Source organism: Lactuca sativa, chromosome 4, assembly GCF_002870075.4.
Source record: "Lactuca sativa cultivar Salinas chromosome 4, Lsat_Salinas_v11, whole genome shotgun sequence".
Lineage (NCBI taxonomy): Eukaryota > Viridiplantae > Streptophyta > Magnoliopsida > Asterales > Asteraceae > Lactuca > Lactuca sativa.
In genome coordinates, this window is record NC_056626.2 from 82,756,104 (window position 1) to 82,774,988 (window position 18,885).

Consider the following 18,885-nt stretch of genomic DNA (forward strand, 5'->3'; position numbering starts at 1 on the left):
TTTATTTATTATATTTACAACCAAACTTAAACCGCCAACTATAAAAATAAAACCATAATATTTATACTGCTGTATAGAATAGTTTTTGATCGTCATTCTCGAAGTTTAGTATAATGATGTGATTGTGAGCCTACAGCAATAAATTTAGTTGTAGTCGGTTCATCACCTGGCCCATTCCCACCTACATTCAAAGAACTTTCAAGCTTCAGCATATGTCGTTTATATACATGGCTAATAATTAAATTATGTATTATTAAAAGTTTTGTATGTTTAAAAGTTATGATACTTAAATAATAATAATCAAAGGCTTTTTAATCTAGCGGTATTTGGTGTTGTTTCTTCTTCTTAAGATTGAGTGTTCAACTTTCGTCGTGGCATAAGTGGATTTTAGGAGTATTTTACTAGTTTAGAAGTATGTTATATTTGTCGTTTAAAAACAAAATTAAATAATAATAATAATAATAATAATAATAATAATAATAGTTTTAAGAAAATAATTTTAAAAGTTTTTGTATTTAATTTACTTTTTGGAATCCTTTAAACAATTCCACGAATTTAGGTCACTTGCAATTTATATAAATATGTGAATTTTATGTCTGTTAGAGATATATTTAAACTAAGCCAACCTATTTACATATACATGAATAGAAAATGGAACCTACTTTTAAATATTCAACCAAAATTAGTTGAAGATAAGTTGATTTTAAAATTGGCAAGGCCCTTCTGTAAGTATATTGTTTTACTTTCTATCTCTTTGATTCATATAATAATAATTCATATATGGTTGTTCTTGTTGACTTTCACAAGATGAAAACTTGGAACTACCACTTAGAAAACACGACTGAAAATGATATGTAAACTACTGGAATAAAAAATTGCATTTCACTACTGCTTTAACTTCTAGAAAGTACAAGACTTTTATATGAAAATAAACCAGTAAAATAGGAACTAACTTCTACTGAGTCTACAAGCTTTATTCAACGTGCATAACCATAAAACTAGGACACTACTAACAACTTGAAACATGCAAATGCTCTATAACGGTCACAAGTTGATGATGTGACATTGCTTAGTCAACAAACTCCCTCTCAATGCCACAATTTTTCATTCCAATTAGTGAGATAAACTTCAATAGTTTGGGTTTCGTTAACCCCTTTGTAAGCATATCTGCCACTTGATTATCCGTATCAACATGTACTAGATCAATTTCACCCATTAACACTTTCTCTTAAATGTAATGATAATGGATTTCAATATCTTTCGAACGAGCATGGAATGTTGGGTTACCTGCTAATTGGATTGCTGACATATTGTCACATCTTAGCACCACCTGATCTCCACAATCATGTCTCAGGTCACTTAAAACTTGCTTTAACCATGTACACTCTTGTGCAGTCATCGCAGCGGAACGATACTCAGCCTCAGTTATTGATAATGACACTGTAGGTTGCAATTTACTGCACCATGATATCGGCCTACTTCCAAGCAAGAAAACATACCCGGTTGTTGATCGACGAGTGGTAAGGTCCCCATCGTAATTTGCATCATAGTATCCAGACAACATGAATTGTGACTCCCTTTTGAATCTAATTCTCAACCCAATTGTCCCCTTAACATATCAAAGGACCTGTCGAATAGCATGAAGATGTGGCCTACTGGGTTGTTGCATGAATCTGCTTAAGACTCCCACACAGTACGCTAGGTCTGGTCGAGTTAACATTGATGGGTTTTATACAAAAGAACATCCTATGTTCTCATGCAAACCCTAATGCTTGGATCTAGGTTTCTCTATTGTACATGCAATTCATCCAAGACTTGTAAACCCTAGATCTAGCATACTAATTTCGAAATTGACATGTAAGAACAGATCTAGATGATTACCTCTTGTAGAATTGTTTGAATCTCTTCAATCTTCTTTCCTTGGAGCTTAAAGTCACAAATGTCACTCCTCTAATGGTTTACAAACACCAAGAGCAAGAGAATGACTAATGAGAAGGAGGAGGAGCACCAAAAACGTCCTAGGGTTTTTCCAAAAGAGTTCACCACGTTTTTGGGGTCATAGGGGTCTTTATATATTGAGGCCATTAGGGTTATCAAACAAGGAAACCCTAATTTGACTGCTTAGGCTCCAAACAGCCCATGGACTCCCTTTAGAACACCCCTTGGACGAATTCCTTATGGGCTTCCCATAGAATTCGTCTAACCTATGTTCCAATGTGATCCATAGCCCAATTGCAATTATCTTATAGTTACAATTCCAGTCCCCTAAGTTTAATTAATGTCTTTTAGTCACAAAACTAATTCTTAATTAATTCTTGACTAATATTAATTAAACAATATGATTTCTCCTTTAATATATTATTCATATAATATATTAATAAATTATAATTAATCCTCTTTCTCCATAAATCATCCTATCAAGTTGCTTTCGTGAAGGCAACCCAAAATGACCATGCACAACCGGGTCAAGTACATACCAAATATAGTTACGAGCTTAGACACTAATCCAACAAACATGAGGTAGATTAGACTTCCCACCATCTTTCGATACAATGTAGCATCATCCAATTTGTATCCATCGAACTGATACAACCTAACGTTTGGATCCATGGGTGTATGAGATGGTTTTGCATCAAGTATACCAAACCTTTGCAAAAGATCCTCCGTGTATTTCTTTTGATGTAATAAGAACCCATTATCTTCATAACTCAATTCCAACTCTAAAAACCATTTTGGCTTCCCCAAATATTTCATTCGAAACCATGTACATAGATTCTCTTTTAGTTGGTGCACCACTTCTCTATAGTCACCTATGATGATCAAATCATCTACATACACCAACACCACCGCTATTTGTGAACCATGCGCTTTAACAAACAAGTTAGGATCTGAGTTAGTACCAGAGAAACCATTATGTATCAGAAATTAATCAAATACATCCAAACCATGACTTAGGGGATTGCTTCAATCCGTATATGGCTTTCTTTAATTTGTAAACATAATCCAAATGATTTTTATTCTCGAATCCCATTGGCTGCACCATGTAGGTCACATGGTCTAGAGTACCATACAGAAAAGCATTGTGTACATCCATTTGATGTAACACCCAACCGTTATGTCCTGCCACAGCTAAAAGAACCTTAACCGTGGAAAGCTTATCAACCGGGTTAAACGTTTCTTCATAGTCTAGACCATGTTGTTGAGTGAAGCCGTGAGTAACCAATCGAGCCTTAAACCTTTCCACTGACCCATTTATTTTATGCTTCACCTTGTACACCCACTTGCAAGTGATGGGCGTTACTTCAACCGTTTTTGGCACTAAATACCACATTTCGTTTCTTACTAGTGCTTCAACCTCCTCTGCCATAGCTTGTTTCCATCCAGGCTTGAATTTGGCTTCTTCATATGATTATGGTTCTTTAACCTCTTTAGCAATAGTTGCCACATGTGTATATCTAGGATTAGGGGTTCTAATCCGTGTTGATCTTCTTGAAGAGTTTACATAAGCACTTCCTTGGGAAAAGACACCTGTATTCCAGGGATTTTGTGATGAACTGACATTCAAAGGTTGGTCTAGGCTAGGCTGTTCATCACCTGTACTAGACATGTCATGCTCAGTATCAACGATACCAAAGAAAGGTAAATAGACCTGATGTGAGTTGACACTCTCATTGTCTTTGATAATGTATGACAAGTATTCACTATGTTCTAACCACCATGAGGATGTCTCATCAAATACAACATTCCGAGACATGGAACACTTTCTCGTAGATGGGTCATAACACCTCCAACCCTTCTTTTCACTGTCATATCCAACAAACACACACTTGCTTGCTTTCTTCTCCAACTTGTGTCAATCTGAACTAGGAATAAACACAAAGCAGACACACCCGAAAACACAAAAATAGCTTTACATTAGGCTTGATTTTCAGTAACTTCTCATATGGTGACACATATTTCATTTGTTGTTAAGGTACCCGGTTGATTACATAGGTAGCTGTTTGCATCGCTTCTACCTAATATTGTCCATGAATGTTTTTGGCGTGCATCATACTCCCACATACTTCAGCCAAGTGTCTGTTCTTACGTTCTGAGACACCGTTTTGTAGCGGGGTGTTAGGACAAGTCAATTGTCTTCTGATCTTGCACTCATAAAAGTAATCTGTGAATGCCTGAGATTGATACTCACCACCGTTATTTGTCTGCAACATCCCCGCTTTGTGACCAGTAAATCTTTCAGTCTCCATTTTAAAGAGTTCGAACTTAGCCAAGGCTTCACTCCTTTCCTACACAATAACACCCAATGAAACCTTGAAAAATCATCTATGAATGTAATCATATACCTCATACCTCTAATGAATGGTTGCTTCGCATGTCCAAATACATCACTGTGGACTAGTTCCAAGGGTTTGTTTGATTTGTATCTTGAAGAATGGAACACTAGCTGGTGGGCTTTATCGAATTGGAATCCACAACATACTACATCTTTAACAACCGATAATTTGGGCAAACTTGCAACCAATTGATTAGTCATCATCAATTCTAGCTTAGATGTGACAACTGTCAAATTCTGGTCAATTCAAAGTTAAATAAAGTCAACAAGTCAAACCGGTCAACCCAAGTAACCCTTGGGTACTAGGGCTTACGTTATGTATTTATTAAACAACTCCCTATTCTAATAAGAGATCATAAATCGAAAAGTACGTACATCTAGATCTCCTTAACCTAAAATTGTGGTAAGTGATGAGCCAAACCGATAAAACAATGTTGCATACTCATCGGGAGTGTGTAAGATCCTTAAACAAGGCTTAACAGGGTTTACGGACCTTGCATTGCGAAGCCGGACACTCAAAAAGGTCACAAACGAAACCTCTCTCAATCGTTTTCACTCTATCTCTCTCTATTTAGAAATCTCTCCCAAATCTCTCCAAGAATGTGAAATCTCTCCCAAATATCTCTTTTTATGTGAAATCTCTCCAAGCATGTGAAATCTCTCCCAAATCTCTCTTTGTATGTGAAATCTCTCCAAGAATGTCAAATCTCTCCCAAATCTCTCCAAGAATGTGAAATCTCTCCCAAATCTCTCTTTGTATGAGAAATCTCTCCAAATATGTGAAATCTCTCCCAAATCTCTCCTTGTATGACAAATCTCTCCAAGAATGTGAAATCTCTCCCAAATCTCTCCCAAATCTCTCTCAAAAGTTTCCATAACTTTTTGAAGTCATTCCGACCCTTGACCGGGTCGAAAACGGCTTAAAACGGGGCAAAAACGGACAAAAAGGGCTTAAGGACCCGAAACCCCTCTTAAGGACCTGAAACCCCTCTTAGGGCCGAAAGTCCTCTTAGGGACCGAACCCTTCTGAGCCGAAGGCTGCTGAACCGAACCCGAAAGGTCCTCTCGGGCCCGAACCTCGCCTACACACCCGAACCCGAACCTTCGGTCCATTTCGGATCCTGATGCCTTGACCGAGCCCTCGCTTCTGAGCCTTTGACCGAGCCTTCGCCTTCGCTTCACACTTCTGGTTCGCCCATCTCGCCTCCGGCTCGGCATCATTAGGGACCGAACCTCGGCCTAGGACCGAGAGGTCTCGCTGGAAGTCCTTTTTCTCCCGGTTTTCGACTAATTTTGCATTTTAGGCCCGTTTTTAATTATTTTAACACGGGATTTTCACCCAAAACTTTATTTTAACATATAAGACCCCTTAATTAATTATTAATCATGTTTTAAGGATAAAACCTTATCCAAAAGAGAGTAGGTGAAATACAAAGGTAGAGTGTTGACTTTCCTTTATTTTATGACACAAGCAATCCCATACCCACTCCATGCCTAACCCACACTCCTCCACACCATACCTTGTCACTTCCTTGTACTTTTTACCTCTCTCACAAGCCATCCCCACGTTTTTAGGGCTGTTCACTCAACCTCTCACCTCATTTTCTTTCAATTACTCTCATTTCACCAAAGATTCAACTCCAACTTTTCCCTCAAACTTTTCTCTCTAATTCGAGATCCCAAGGCTGATCATCAAGTGTTCTTCCACTCTTGGTAAGTATAATTCATCCTCCTTGTGATTATTGCACCTCATTCTACTCAAATCATTGATTGCTTACACAAACTCCATAATTATGATGTTAGATTCTTGACAATCTTCAAGGCATCTCCAAGTGTTCTTGAGTTAAACACTTCCATTCTTCAACAATCATCTACTGAAATCACTTAAGGTGAGTTCATACCCCTATATTTTCATGTTTTCTCAAGCTTTTAGGGGGGGAATACAAGTTAAAACACCAAGAACATAACTAAACTTTTCTAACAGCCTTCATCAGAAAAGTTCAACTCCATTCACGGACTATTTTGGACAACTTAAACATTTTAGTTTTCAAAACTGTTTTAGGTGCAAGTAGTTCCACTTCTTAGCTTTAAAATGACTACTTGCACATCTCCATACGATTTTTCTACAATTTATGGTGATTTTTACAAACCTGCCTATCATTTCAAACATCAATCCGGACCAGTCTGTGATTATGGACTTTTTCACACAAGTAAGCGGTCATTAAAATTTATAATAAAAATTATGAACAAACTAGACTCATTTTCCAAACTCTCAGAATTTACAGATTCTGATTTGCACCTTTAGTTATTTTTCTATGAATTTTCTAAAAACAGAATAGAAATGGCAATACTAGAAAAATGTTTTCAATTTCATATACACCTTGTAACTTGTTGAGCAATGTGTGTACCTTCATGTGATGATATGTTATTACCATATGTGTCATCTTGTCTTATTATATAGACATACATCATAAAACAAATGGATTCTTACCTCCATAAGTATGGTAAATATATAAAAGATATTACAAGGCTATATCCATTAAAATACAAATAGTGGTAAACTATGACAAGTAAGACTTATGCTCACTACCCAAAAAAATATTTAATAAACTATAATAGGTATAGTTTAGGGTTGTTTTACATAACAAACACATTATTAAAGGTATTACACATACAAAAGAGTTATTACCACTATGAATAATTATGATAAACTATAATAAGTATAGTTAAGCCATTATACCCCCACAAACGAACACGCTAGTTATAATCGGTATAGTTATGGCATATATACATTACAAACAAAGTGATAAACTATAATGGGTATAGTTATGTTTCATCTACACTACGAACTTAATTACAAGAAAGGAATTCACCATCACCACCACTTTTGATAAGCTATAATATGCATAGTTCATGTTCACTACCACTATCTCTATTTGATGAACTATGATATGTATAGGTTATATTCACCATCACCACCACTTTTGGTAAACTATAATATGCATAGTTCATATGCACTAGTCACTACCACTATCCGATGAACTATGATATGTATAGTTTATGTTCACAGCCACTATTACTATTTCGTACACTACACTAGGGTTTGGTTCCGATTTTTGGATTTAAGTCCACATTCAATTTCGCATTGTTAGTTTTCAGCTATAATTTCTAAGTGTATATGCTAGAGTTATATAGGACCTAGTCGTGATTGGCTTAGAATTGGTGGTTCCGCCTTATTTCCTGTTCCTCGTTTGGTTGTGGGCCTAGGGCAGACCCATTACATTCGACGTTTTATCTAACTTTAATTTTATATAACTTATATACACAAGGAAATTATAGAAGGAATCTATAGGGAATTCTAGGATGCACTATTTCATAACATAGAAACTTACATTTCACATTTTGAGGAAAAGTATCGGGTGTTCATTTAAATGGGGTACATTCCAAAGTACCGGGTTCACATAGAATTGTTATTTTGATATTAAAACTATATTTCATCTAGAATTGTTAGACTTCAACCATAATCGCTGAACGTATATGCTTGGGTCATATAAGAATTTAGTCTTGATTAGCTTAGAATCGGTGGGGCCAGCCTCATCTCCTGTTCCTCGTTGGGTTGTGGACCTAGGGCAGACCCATTACATTCAACGTTTTATCTAACTTAAATCTTATATAACTTATATACGTTGGACGATCATAGGGGAAATCTACGAGTCATTCTAGGGTTCATTAACGCATCATATAGACATATTCTGTTCATACTTAACTAAGAAAATATTGGATTTTCTGGAAATCAAACTCTATCGATTTTACAAGGAAAATGGTTTCTACTTCAAACAAAACTCTTATGAACTCACCAACTTAATTGTTGACACTTTTTCAAAACTACTTGTATTCTCAGGAAATCAGTGAAACAGGAAAACTTCAGCGCTTTGAGGATGGGACGTTAAACCGTCAACAATTTATTTTTGTCATCATAATGTAATTGATTTTGAAACATGTAAACATATACTTTGGTGTAACTTTTTCAATTATATTTATGTTGGTTGTATTTACTTTGAGCACTATTATACACGTTGTTGTGATACTATACATGAAGTCCTCCACCCCCAGACGTTTCCGCCATCCTTGGTTTGGGGGTGTGACAATAGCTCATATGCCCCAACCGTGAGTGCCAAAGGTCATCACTTTGAGTATTCTTGGTCTTTTCTATGTAGGCAGCATCTGCAGAAAGTACATACACTGTGTCTCGTCGCCTACCACTGATAACAGGAACCGATGATGTCTCAAATTCGTTGAACACACTCACTTGGTCCGGTCCAAACAACACGTATTTCCCAACAAATGTTACATGTGGAACAGAGAACAAGTTCTTTTCCATCTGTGGTACATGATAGACATCCTCCAACTTCAGTTATTTTATGTCGGAATTAGTAGGGGGAGAGACATCCCGAATATTGGCGATTGGGTGCGAGGAATTATTTGTAATGACTACAACTTGATTTTCGTTGTACTTTGCTGGATTTTTGAGTTTGCTCTTTTGTCTAGTCATATGGTGAGAACAGTCAGACTCGACTATCCACTCGTCTAAGTGATTTGTGCTCCTTTCATATGACGTAGCTAGGGCAAGATCTGGGCATTCTAAATTCCTGTTCACTTTATTATCTTGGGCTAAAACAACTTGGCTTCTAAATTAGTAGACCTGATAGACACTTGGGTTTCAAAAGCCTATTTAGCTTGGCTGCTTTTATCCTTGGTCACATGAGCCATTAGGGCATTCACTTCCCACCCTTCTTTAATTTGGGCAGTCCCTGCATTCTCTTCTTCATTTTGCTGTGGACACTCCTTGGCCATGTGACCTTTCTTACCGCAATTGTAACATCGGAAAGGAAACTTCTTTCCATGTGAACGTTTCTTGTTGTCTGATGAATTTCCGCACGAGGCTTCTCCTTTTTCCTTCATTTTCTTTTCATCAAGCATGGATTTCCCTTTGCCCAAGATTCTGATTGTAGACCCATTTGATTTGTTCATGTGTTTCTTTTCCACATACATGGCTTCATCATTGGCCTTAACTTGTACACCTGCAAATTATTTCTCCAAGGATTCTTGGCTTGATAGGTGATTCTCAAATTCAGTAATTGAAGGTTGGTTTGGCCATCCTTGAACAACAGTAACAAAGTTGTGATACTATGTTTTCAATCCATGAATTATGATTCTTTTCATTCTAGCCTCACTAATCTTAGCCTCTGGATCGAGATCACCAATCTCCCGACATAATGATTTCACTTTTTGAAAATATTACGAACAATCATATCTCTTAGGGAGATTCCAAGCAGTTCATTCTCTAGATGCTGCAACTTTGCATCATTCTTCTTGGACAACAGTACTTCCAAGGTGTCCCATGCTTCCTTTAGGCTCACCGAGTCATTAATATGATCTAACAGATCCTCTTCCATTGTTGTCTTTAGTATGAACAAAGCTTTACCGACCCATATCTTCCACTTTCTCAAGGCTCCATCTTGTGTCTCTCTTGCAGTCTGAACGGTGTCATTTCCCTTTACCACTTTCCACAGATCTTGGCCCTATAGATACGAACTTAAACAGGTAGACCAAGACTTATAGTTTTAATGGTTTAACTTCTTGTCTCCTCCTACCAGCTGCAATTCTGACATCTCTGATATCACTTGTTAACTTTCATAAGATGAAAACTTGGAACTACCACTTAGAAAACACGACTGAAAATGATATTTAAAGTACTGGAATGAAAAATTGCATTTTACTACTGCTTTAACAATTGGAAAGTACAAGACTTTTATATGAAAATAAACCAAAAAAATAGGAACTAACTTCTAATAGGAACAAACTTCTACTGATTCTACCAGCTTTATTCAAGGTGCATAAGCATAAAACTAGGACACTACTAACAACTTGAAACACACAAATTCTCTGTAACGGTCACAAGTTGATGATGTGGCATTGCTTAGTCAACAGTTCTGTCGGATTTAACAAGTGGATTTAAATCAAGTTTGTTGTCGTTGGCAATTTAGGTCGTGTGGAGAAATTGGCGTTAGAAGAGGGATGTAGGGAAGTAGTTGTGGCTTTTTAGAAAATGAATATATTAGAAGAGGCTCAAATACAATAAGTCCGGTCAGTGCACCCTTTACCGCACACTGCGGTTACTAATTTGGCGGTGCAGTATGCGGGGAACACAACTCCAACCCTCCCTTACTGCAGCCTAAAACTTTACCGCGTGTGATCACCTTACCGTACCATTTTTCTTTCTTTTTGACCGTTGGAGTGTGTGTATGTGTGTTGTGTGTGTGGTAAGGTGTAGTATGAATATGATACCCATCGGTCGTCCCGTCTCCAAAATATTCACTCCGAGCCCTAAATGTAGAGAGAAAGAAGGAACATCCCCTGGTATGATCGATCAATTTTATTGCCGCTGCCGGAAACCCTTGTCGCCACCGCCAGAATCTGTAACGACCCAAAAATACAGACCAAAAATTTCATTTAAATTAAGTGGTTTGTAAAACATTTGTAGTAAAACATCATCCGTTCACATCATTTCATAAAACCTATCTCGTGTCTGAAAACCCAAAACATGAAAATAATAATAATGTCAGAGTACAATCCCAGAACATCTCATAAATTCGGAAAACCAATGTGTGTGTGTATGATATGCCGCTACCGCGCCAGCTCCTTCCCCTTCGTTGAAGAGGTACCTGAAACCAAAAATGAAAACTGTAAGCACGAAGCTTAGTGAGTTCCCCCATCATACCACATACCATACAATCATATCACATATATACTACCAGACGTTTTTGGGGTGCCCGACCTACCCGGTACGGCCATTCTGGGGTGCCGACCTACCCATGTCGAGCCATTCTGGGGTGCTGACTACCCTTCGGTCTTAACAACCGAACCTCGAGGACTTTTTCACCCCCTACTACTACTATCACATATAACATAACATAAACATATTATCAGACATATCTGGGGTGCCTGAACTACCCTTCGGTCCTAACAACCGAACTTGGGGACTGGTCTCCTCCTACTACCTCTATCGCATATAACATAACAAGCCAGCATGCAAACATATCATCACATACTGTCAGACGTATCTGGGGTGTTTGACTACCCTTCGGTCCTAACAACCGAACTCTACTACTATCACATACAACATATCATGCTAGCATATAACATATCAGGTAGTAGCAATCCTAGATGATATCACAAAGACAATCATCTATCATACGAACCCTACTGGTGGGCCGACATTGTGGCCGTAGACCCACCGCTACTAGAAGGTAACTCACCTCGCAGTAGCTGTTGAACTGTGCGGGAATCCTCTGACTGCTGTCGCTGCTGCTCCGTAAATCCTCCGACTATAACTCCCACAAAACACTTAGTAGAAACTGACATCTACTCTTAGGGTAAAATGACCATTTTACCCCTGACCAAATTCAAATTCAAAGTTAACTTCTAGTTGACCTGACTCGCCGAGTTGGCTCGCCAACTCGCCGAGTCCCTATCCTTCCATTAGACCTCATACCCGTCTCTACTCGTTGAGTTAGGCGATGACTCGACGAGTTTTCCTTCTAAATGAACATCGACTGAATCCTCATCCAACTCGCCGAGTTGTATGAACAACTCGTCAATTTCATCATCAACTGATACTCATGTCCTGCCCTTGACTCGCCGAGTTATATGAACAACTCGTCGAGTTACTCTTCATCCGATGAACACGTTCTGTCCTCAACTCGCCAAGTTGATGAACAACTCGTCGAGCTCTATGAAGATTGCCTTGGACTCGCTGAGTCCGTTCATGCACTCGTCGAGTACCATGAATTTCCAGAACAATTTGCTTAGTTCAGAACGTTGGGTCACTCCCCGGGACTCCCTAAAACCTCTCCACTCTCATCTGGTCCTTTTGACCCTCACTGATATGGGACAGAACCCTTGGACTCGCCGAGTCGGTCACATCCCCTCCTTAAAACTTCAATTTTTGATGTACAACACTTGACCAAAAGATAGATCCAGCCCCCTAAACTCGATCTAGCACGTAAAGTTACAAACTTTACGTGCATACATGGGACTTTTGTGATTAAAAGGCTCTAAAATGGTTCTTTTGTTGCATGGGGCCTTCCTTGAGTGCAAAAGCAACCCAAATCTGTCTTGTGACTCCATTAATGACATGATCCAGAAGCTTAAACCCCCAACCATGTTTGCAAACATGGTTGACCACCAAAAATGGCATATAAAAGCCCTAAATCACCCCAAAGAGGGATCTAGCAAATGAATGAGCAAGGTTCAGACTTTATACCTTCTGTAGACTGCAAATGGTGAACCAAAATTGAATCCTTCAGTCTCCTCTTGATCCTTCTATGCTCTTCCTTCTTCCTTGAGGTCAAAACTCACAAGAATCACTCAAAAGCCTTGGATTTTCTCAAAAAACGGCTAGGGTTTGCTATGAGAAGTGTTTGGGAGCATAAAGGGGGAATGGAGGCTGCATAAGGTCGTTTAAATAGGGTGCAAACCCCTGGATTAGGGTTTTTGTCCAGACAGCGGCTACTCGCCGAGTCCGCAACTTAAACTCCGCGTCTCGTCCCGCTTCTACTCGGCGAGTCGGTCCTTCGACTCGCCGAGTCCAAGGCTAAAAATGCAAAACTAAATGAAGATTTAATAACAGAATACGTACCAAGAACCAGGTGCTACAGAATCCCTTGCTTGAATTCAACGTTTTTAGAGGGATTTAGACTTCGATGAAGGAAATCTAGAATAGACAGTGGTGGAGGTGGCAATTCTTGAATCAAGAACGATAAAGGTTCTTTTAATAGGAATCAAGAATGGAAATTGTGGAGGCGGCAATTCTTAAACCTCTATATTGACTCTTCCTCCGATGACTTATTTATCAATTTTGTGGTGCCAATGTCATCAAATAAAATAGGTAATGATTTCTTTTTTATCAATTATGTTGTGATGTGATGTTTTGTGTAGGTTTAGGACTTGAGTTTGATTTTTACGTGATGAACAGTAAGAGAATAAATCCTGTTCAAAGCATTGCAAACTATGGTACAATAAAACACACAAATACTACATGTACACTTTCTATTATTTTTTGTATTTTATTTAACTATACTTTTTTTTGTTATATTGCATTTGTTACGGCCCTTGCTTCAAAGAGTTTGGAAAACAAAACGCTTCTGCTTTAAGATTTATACTTGTTAAACTTTGTAATTACATCAAGATCCAAACGCAAATTGACTATCCCTCAATTTATAAATTTTTATTTTCGACAAAAGTCTTGTAGATATTATGGAACAACAATATTTCAATTAGAATATATTTGTTTAGAATGCATTGAAATCAAAATGTTCATTAAGAATGTATAGTTTTATTCTTTTAAGAATGTATCTCTTGTAGATATTAGGGAACAACAACTTTTTACTCTATTATCATAGATTTTCCTTTGGATTAATATCATAGACGTTTCTCATAGAATACATTGTTATTCTTTTTTATCATTATTTTGACAATATTTTTATTCTCTTATAATAGATGTTTCTTCTAGAATACATCATTATTCTTTTTATTTATCATAGATGTTTCTCACAAAATGCTTCTTATTATATTTATTTGTCATGATCAGAGTCATGAATAGTTACATATGTGTATGTAGTAGAGATTGATTTGAAGTCTGGTGAAGAATCAAAAGTAAGACAACAATATTCGTTCAGAATGGATTAGCATGTTTTTTCCTAACTTTATGCAGTTACTAAGCTCATATGACATGTGTGTTTAGGTTTTGAAGAGGAAAAGAAAGAAAACATGGATTGACGATAATATATTCTAGCAGAATGTATTCTTACAGAATTGATTTGTTATTCATGAAGAATGTATTTTTTTATTAGAATGGATTAACAATAAGATTCTCTTAGAATATATTAGTATTTTACCTTGATTTCAATATATCATTATAAGAATGTAATATAAAAAGTTGAACTTGTATCCAAAATTTTGTTATTCTTCAAGAAACTCATTAAATCAATATATGTATTCTGTCAGAATGTGTATTCTTTTATAGTTCAAGCATATTTGTTATTTTTCAATATATTGATAAATATATTCTGTAAGAATATCCGAGAATTATCATTTCTACAATCACATTTTTAAAATTAATAGAATTTATTATCCGTTAAAATATGCAATTTTCATTTTTAAATTTATGTTAATTGACTAAAATACTCTTAAAATGAAATTAGATGGTATTTTCTATTTATCTTTAATTTAATAATATGTATTATTCACTTTCTTAAAATAAATAAAATGATTGGCTTACAATCTTTTTTACAATAACATAATAATTACTTTGAATAGAATAACCTAAGCATATATATATATATATATATATATATATATATATATATATATATATATATATATATATATATATATATATATATATATATATATATATATATATATATATACAGTGGCAGACCTTAGTGGTGCCCCAGGGGTCCCGGGCCACTGCTCCGACGCCGGCACGTAGTGTAAAAAAAAATTTAATGTTTTTTCTATTGGGTACACCGGCTTAAAACACGAATGACACTACTAATATAGATTTATTTGGAAATTTTTTTTTAGTATCACCCCTACGAAAATGTTCTGCGTCCGCCAATATATATATATATATATATATATATATATATATATATATATATATATATATATATATATATATATATATATATATATATATATATATATATATATAACAACATTTTCTGGTTCATAAATGAAGCTTTGCAAAGACGGCCAGTTCAATTATTTATAAATAATGTCCGAGTAGTTAGGATATCATTTGAATATTTTTCCTATAAGTCTTGGTTGTCCTCAAAGTTCAACAATTTGCAATGATTGAACTCTTCACTTTCACTTTTTAACGGTTGAAATATCATATAAAAAACTAACTAGACACTAACAAAAAAGAGCAATACAGTTATAGCATAATTGAATTATTTTTTAACCACTCAATCTAATTATTTGGAGCCTTAGAGTTTCTAAAACAAAACCAAACATAAGAAGACAACTATATTATCAAAAAGTTGCTCCTTTTGGTTTAATTCTCGACGACCACCAATGATTTACGGTGCGTCCAACGAGCTCAAATGATAGTCATACAAACAAAATCAACAATAACATGAGTAAGTGAGCAACTAACTAACATATCCACCAAACTCTCAAAATTTTACATAAGCCTATCCAACCATCGACTAACCCTTGGTAAACGTGAACACCCACCTCACATCATAAAAATAAATGAACAATATCCTCCGTAAAGTTAAGGGGTATGATCACCACCAACCTATTAGAAAAATGATGTTAATTAAGCGCCACATCAGCTCCCTATGTGCTCACTACCAAACCACCGGCTCTTGGAAATAGTTACCACTCCACAATATTTATCTTTTTATTTTTTTTTGACATTAGATTAAATAAAAATCATAATTTAAAATATAACTAAATATTTTACATTATGTTAAAAAAACACCAATTTAAATCCTAAATTACTTTAAAAAAACAATAAAAAATTAAAATAAATTACTAAAAAAATATAAAACATACCAAATAAAACATTACATTACTTACAATACATAGAAATTTAAAAATAAATTACAAAAAAGACATAAAATCCATAGATTTAAAAAGTTATCCATATTGTTGAAAGTGCATTTGTTATATATATATATATATATATATATATATATATATATATATATATATATATATATATATATATATATATATATATATATATATATATATATATAGGAGTAAGATCAAATTAAACACCAAAAAGCTTGAGATTACGAGAACAAATATGAACCATATAAATATTTAAATCTAAGGTTATTATGAAACGGGTCATTTATGTCAATTCTAAAATTATTGGCATTTAAATGTAACTTTCAAATGGTTAGAATGACATTTTAGTAATTACAACTTTAGATGATCCTACAATTTCTCGCTCTCTCGTCCATTTACTTCCACTTTCCGGTATTTCTCTTTCTCTCTTTATATACCTAGGGTTTTTTCAATAAAATTGCCTCCCTCATCTGCACAACAACATTTTCGTCCACGATAGAAAAAACAGAAACGGTTTTGTTTGGCCGACCAAAAACACAGATCTGCGTTATTATTGAAGAAGACGATGACAACAGGGTTATCGCCAATAGAGACGATTGCTCAGTGCATATACATGTATATTTCCGACTCCAAAAATGAAGACTTTATCGTGTGAAACATGTTGTTCTAGATTCTTTCAAAATCGATTGTTCTTTTTTTTTTTATTACTTGTCGATCTTTGCGTGTCTTTGTGCCTAATTGATTTTTACATTTGATTTCCATGAGTTAAAATAAATGATGAAGAATTTTGATTTGGTTTTATGGGAGTCATTGTTTATTCTTAATTCTTTTATTGTTATAAAAAAGTGAAATTTAAACTTAAAAGATTATGAAGAGCATTATTCCTCAATTTCAAGTAAATAGGCTACATAATTTTGTTATAGTTGGGTTTGAGTTTTGAATAGAAGCGGCGTACTTTTTATAATTATTTAAGAATGTTTTGTTGCACTGCTCTTCTATGCATTAATTATTTACTAATATAATTTTATGCATTAATCATGTATGAAGATGTATTTTTTTTTTTAATGTGTAAGTCTTTTGTTTATGTATTAATAATTTTGAATATATGGTCTTTTGTGATTTCAGTCTTTTATTTATGTAATAATCATTTATGATATACTGTATTTTATATATAATTGTTGTATAATAAATATTTTTATACATTAATCATTATGAATATGTCGTTATTATTGTTTAAATTTATTATTCATTAGTGAATAGAACAAAGACTACAATAAACAAACATTAAGTTTTTCATTTTGAGAACGTGTGAAAATGGAATACAAATTGTGAAGTGTACGAATGAAGTGATATAAAAACTTTTATTTTTTCAATTTTATAAGAGATTAAATGCCTATATTGTTAAATACTAAAGTCAATCAAATTTAAAAATTATTGTGTTTTCTTCACTCTATGAAATAAACGGTATATTAATGTGATACTTGAAAAATAATTTAGGAAAACTTGACAAAATTGATATTTACGTTCCATTACTATTAAAATAATTAATTTTTAAGAAACTTTACTACGAATCCTAAATTTAAGGAACTATATATTTACTTTTAATTTCTCATTAATTAATGATAATTACATGATTACAAATATACTCTTACATATTGAGTGGTTCAGAATTGTTGTCATGTTCTCAACCTTTTTGGTGTTATATATATATATATATATATATATATATATATATATATATATATATATATATATATATATATATATATATATATATATATATATATATATAGAGAGAGAGAGAGAGAGAGAGAGAGAGAGCGAGAGAGATTAATTTTAAATTTGAAAGATTTTTTTCCTAATGTTTCCAACCGCTTCGTCTTCGTCCGTCTTCATGCCCACTCCACACCCAACCCATTGGAGCCCGGGGTCGTGTTCACGTGTGGGTTAGTATGCCACGTCGGAACTCACGTGTGAGTTGTATACCCATACTGGATATCCTAAGATCTCCATAAACATAATATGGATTGGACTCCAAATCAACGTCTCTCGTCTCCAAATCCAATCTTATAGGAATACGGACCGAGACGAGTTTTCCAAATAAGAGCATTAACTTTAATCGAGACAAATCTATTCCATCTCGTTGAGATGTACGTTGTAACACCCAAAATCAGAAAGGCCAAAAAAGGAAAGGAAAAACCCTAAGTTGAAGAGGGTTGACTTGTCGAGTCCAGGGAGAAACTCGGCGAGTCGGAGCGGGATCCGGGTGTAAAGCAATTGACCGACTCGGCGAGTCGGCAAGTGGACTCGGCGAGTCAGTTCTGGGTTTGGAAACCCTAATTTCGGGACTTGGTACCCTATTTAAGCATCTTATTCTCTTTCCTAGGGCACAGTTGCGGCCCTATAGTCCAGAACCAGAAACCCTAAGCCTCCATTGTTGCTCATTCAAGCTTTCTTGCCTTTTTGGGTGATTTGAAGGAAGAAGGAAGAAGGCACACATTGGGGATTCAAGAATTGGCAGTAGATCCAGAGTTTGTGAGGTCTTCCAGAGCATTTGAAGGTAATGAGTCGTGACCTTCCCTCTTTTGCATTAGATCAACCTTTATCATAGGATTTGGGGCTTTTAGGGCAAGTTCTTGAGCCATTTCGAGTTAGAAGCCCAGATCTGAAGTTGCTAATTCAGATCTATGTGTATCTTGGCCTAGAGAATCATAAAGCATCAGTCTATGGGTTGATTGTTGAGCCCCTTTGTCTTAAACCCTAGTTTATGGTGAATGGTGCCTAGATCTCCTTCTCTACACGTAAAGTTTGCAACTTTACGTGGGGAATAGGCTTGGGAAGGGTAGATATGCAGTATGGAGTCCATGCATGACTCAAAAGTCCTCTGCATGTATGGAGAT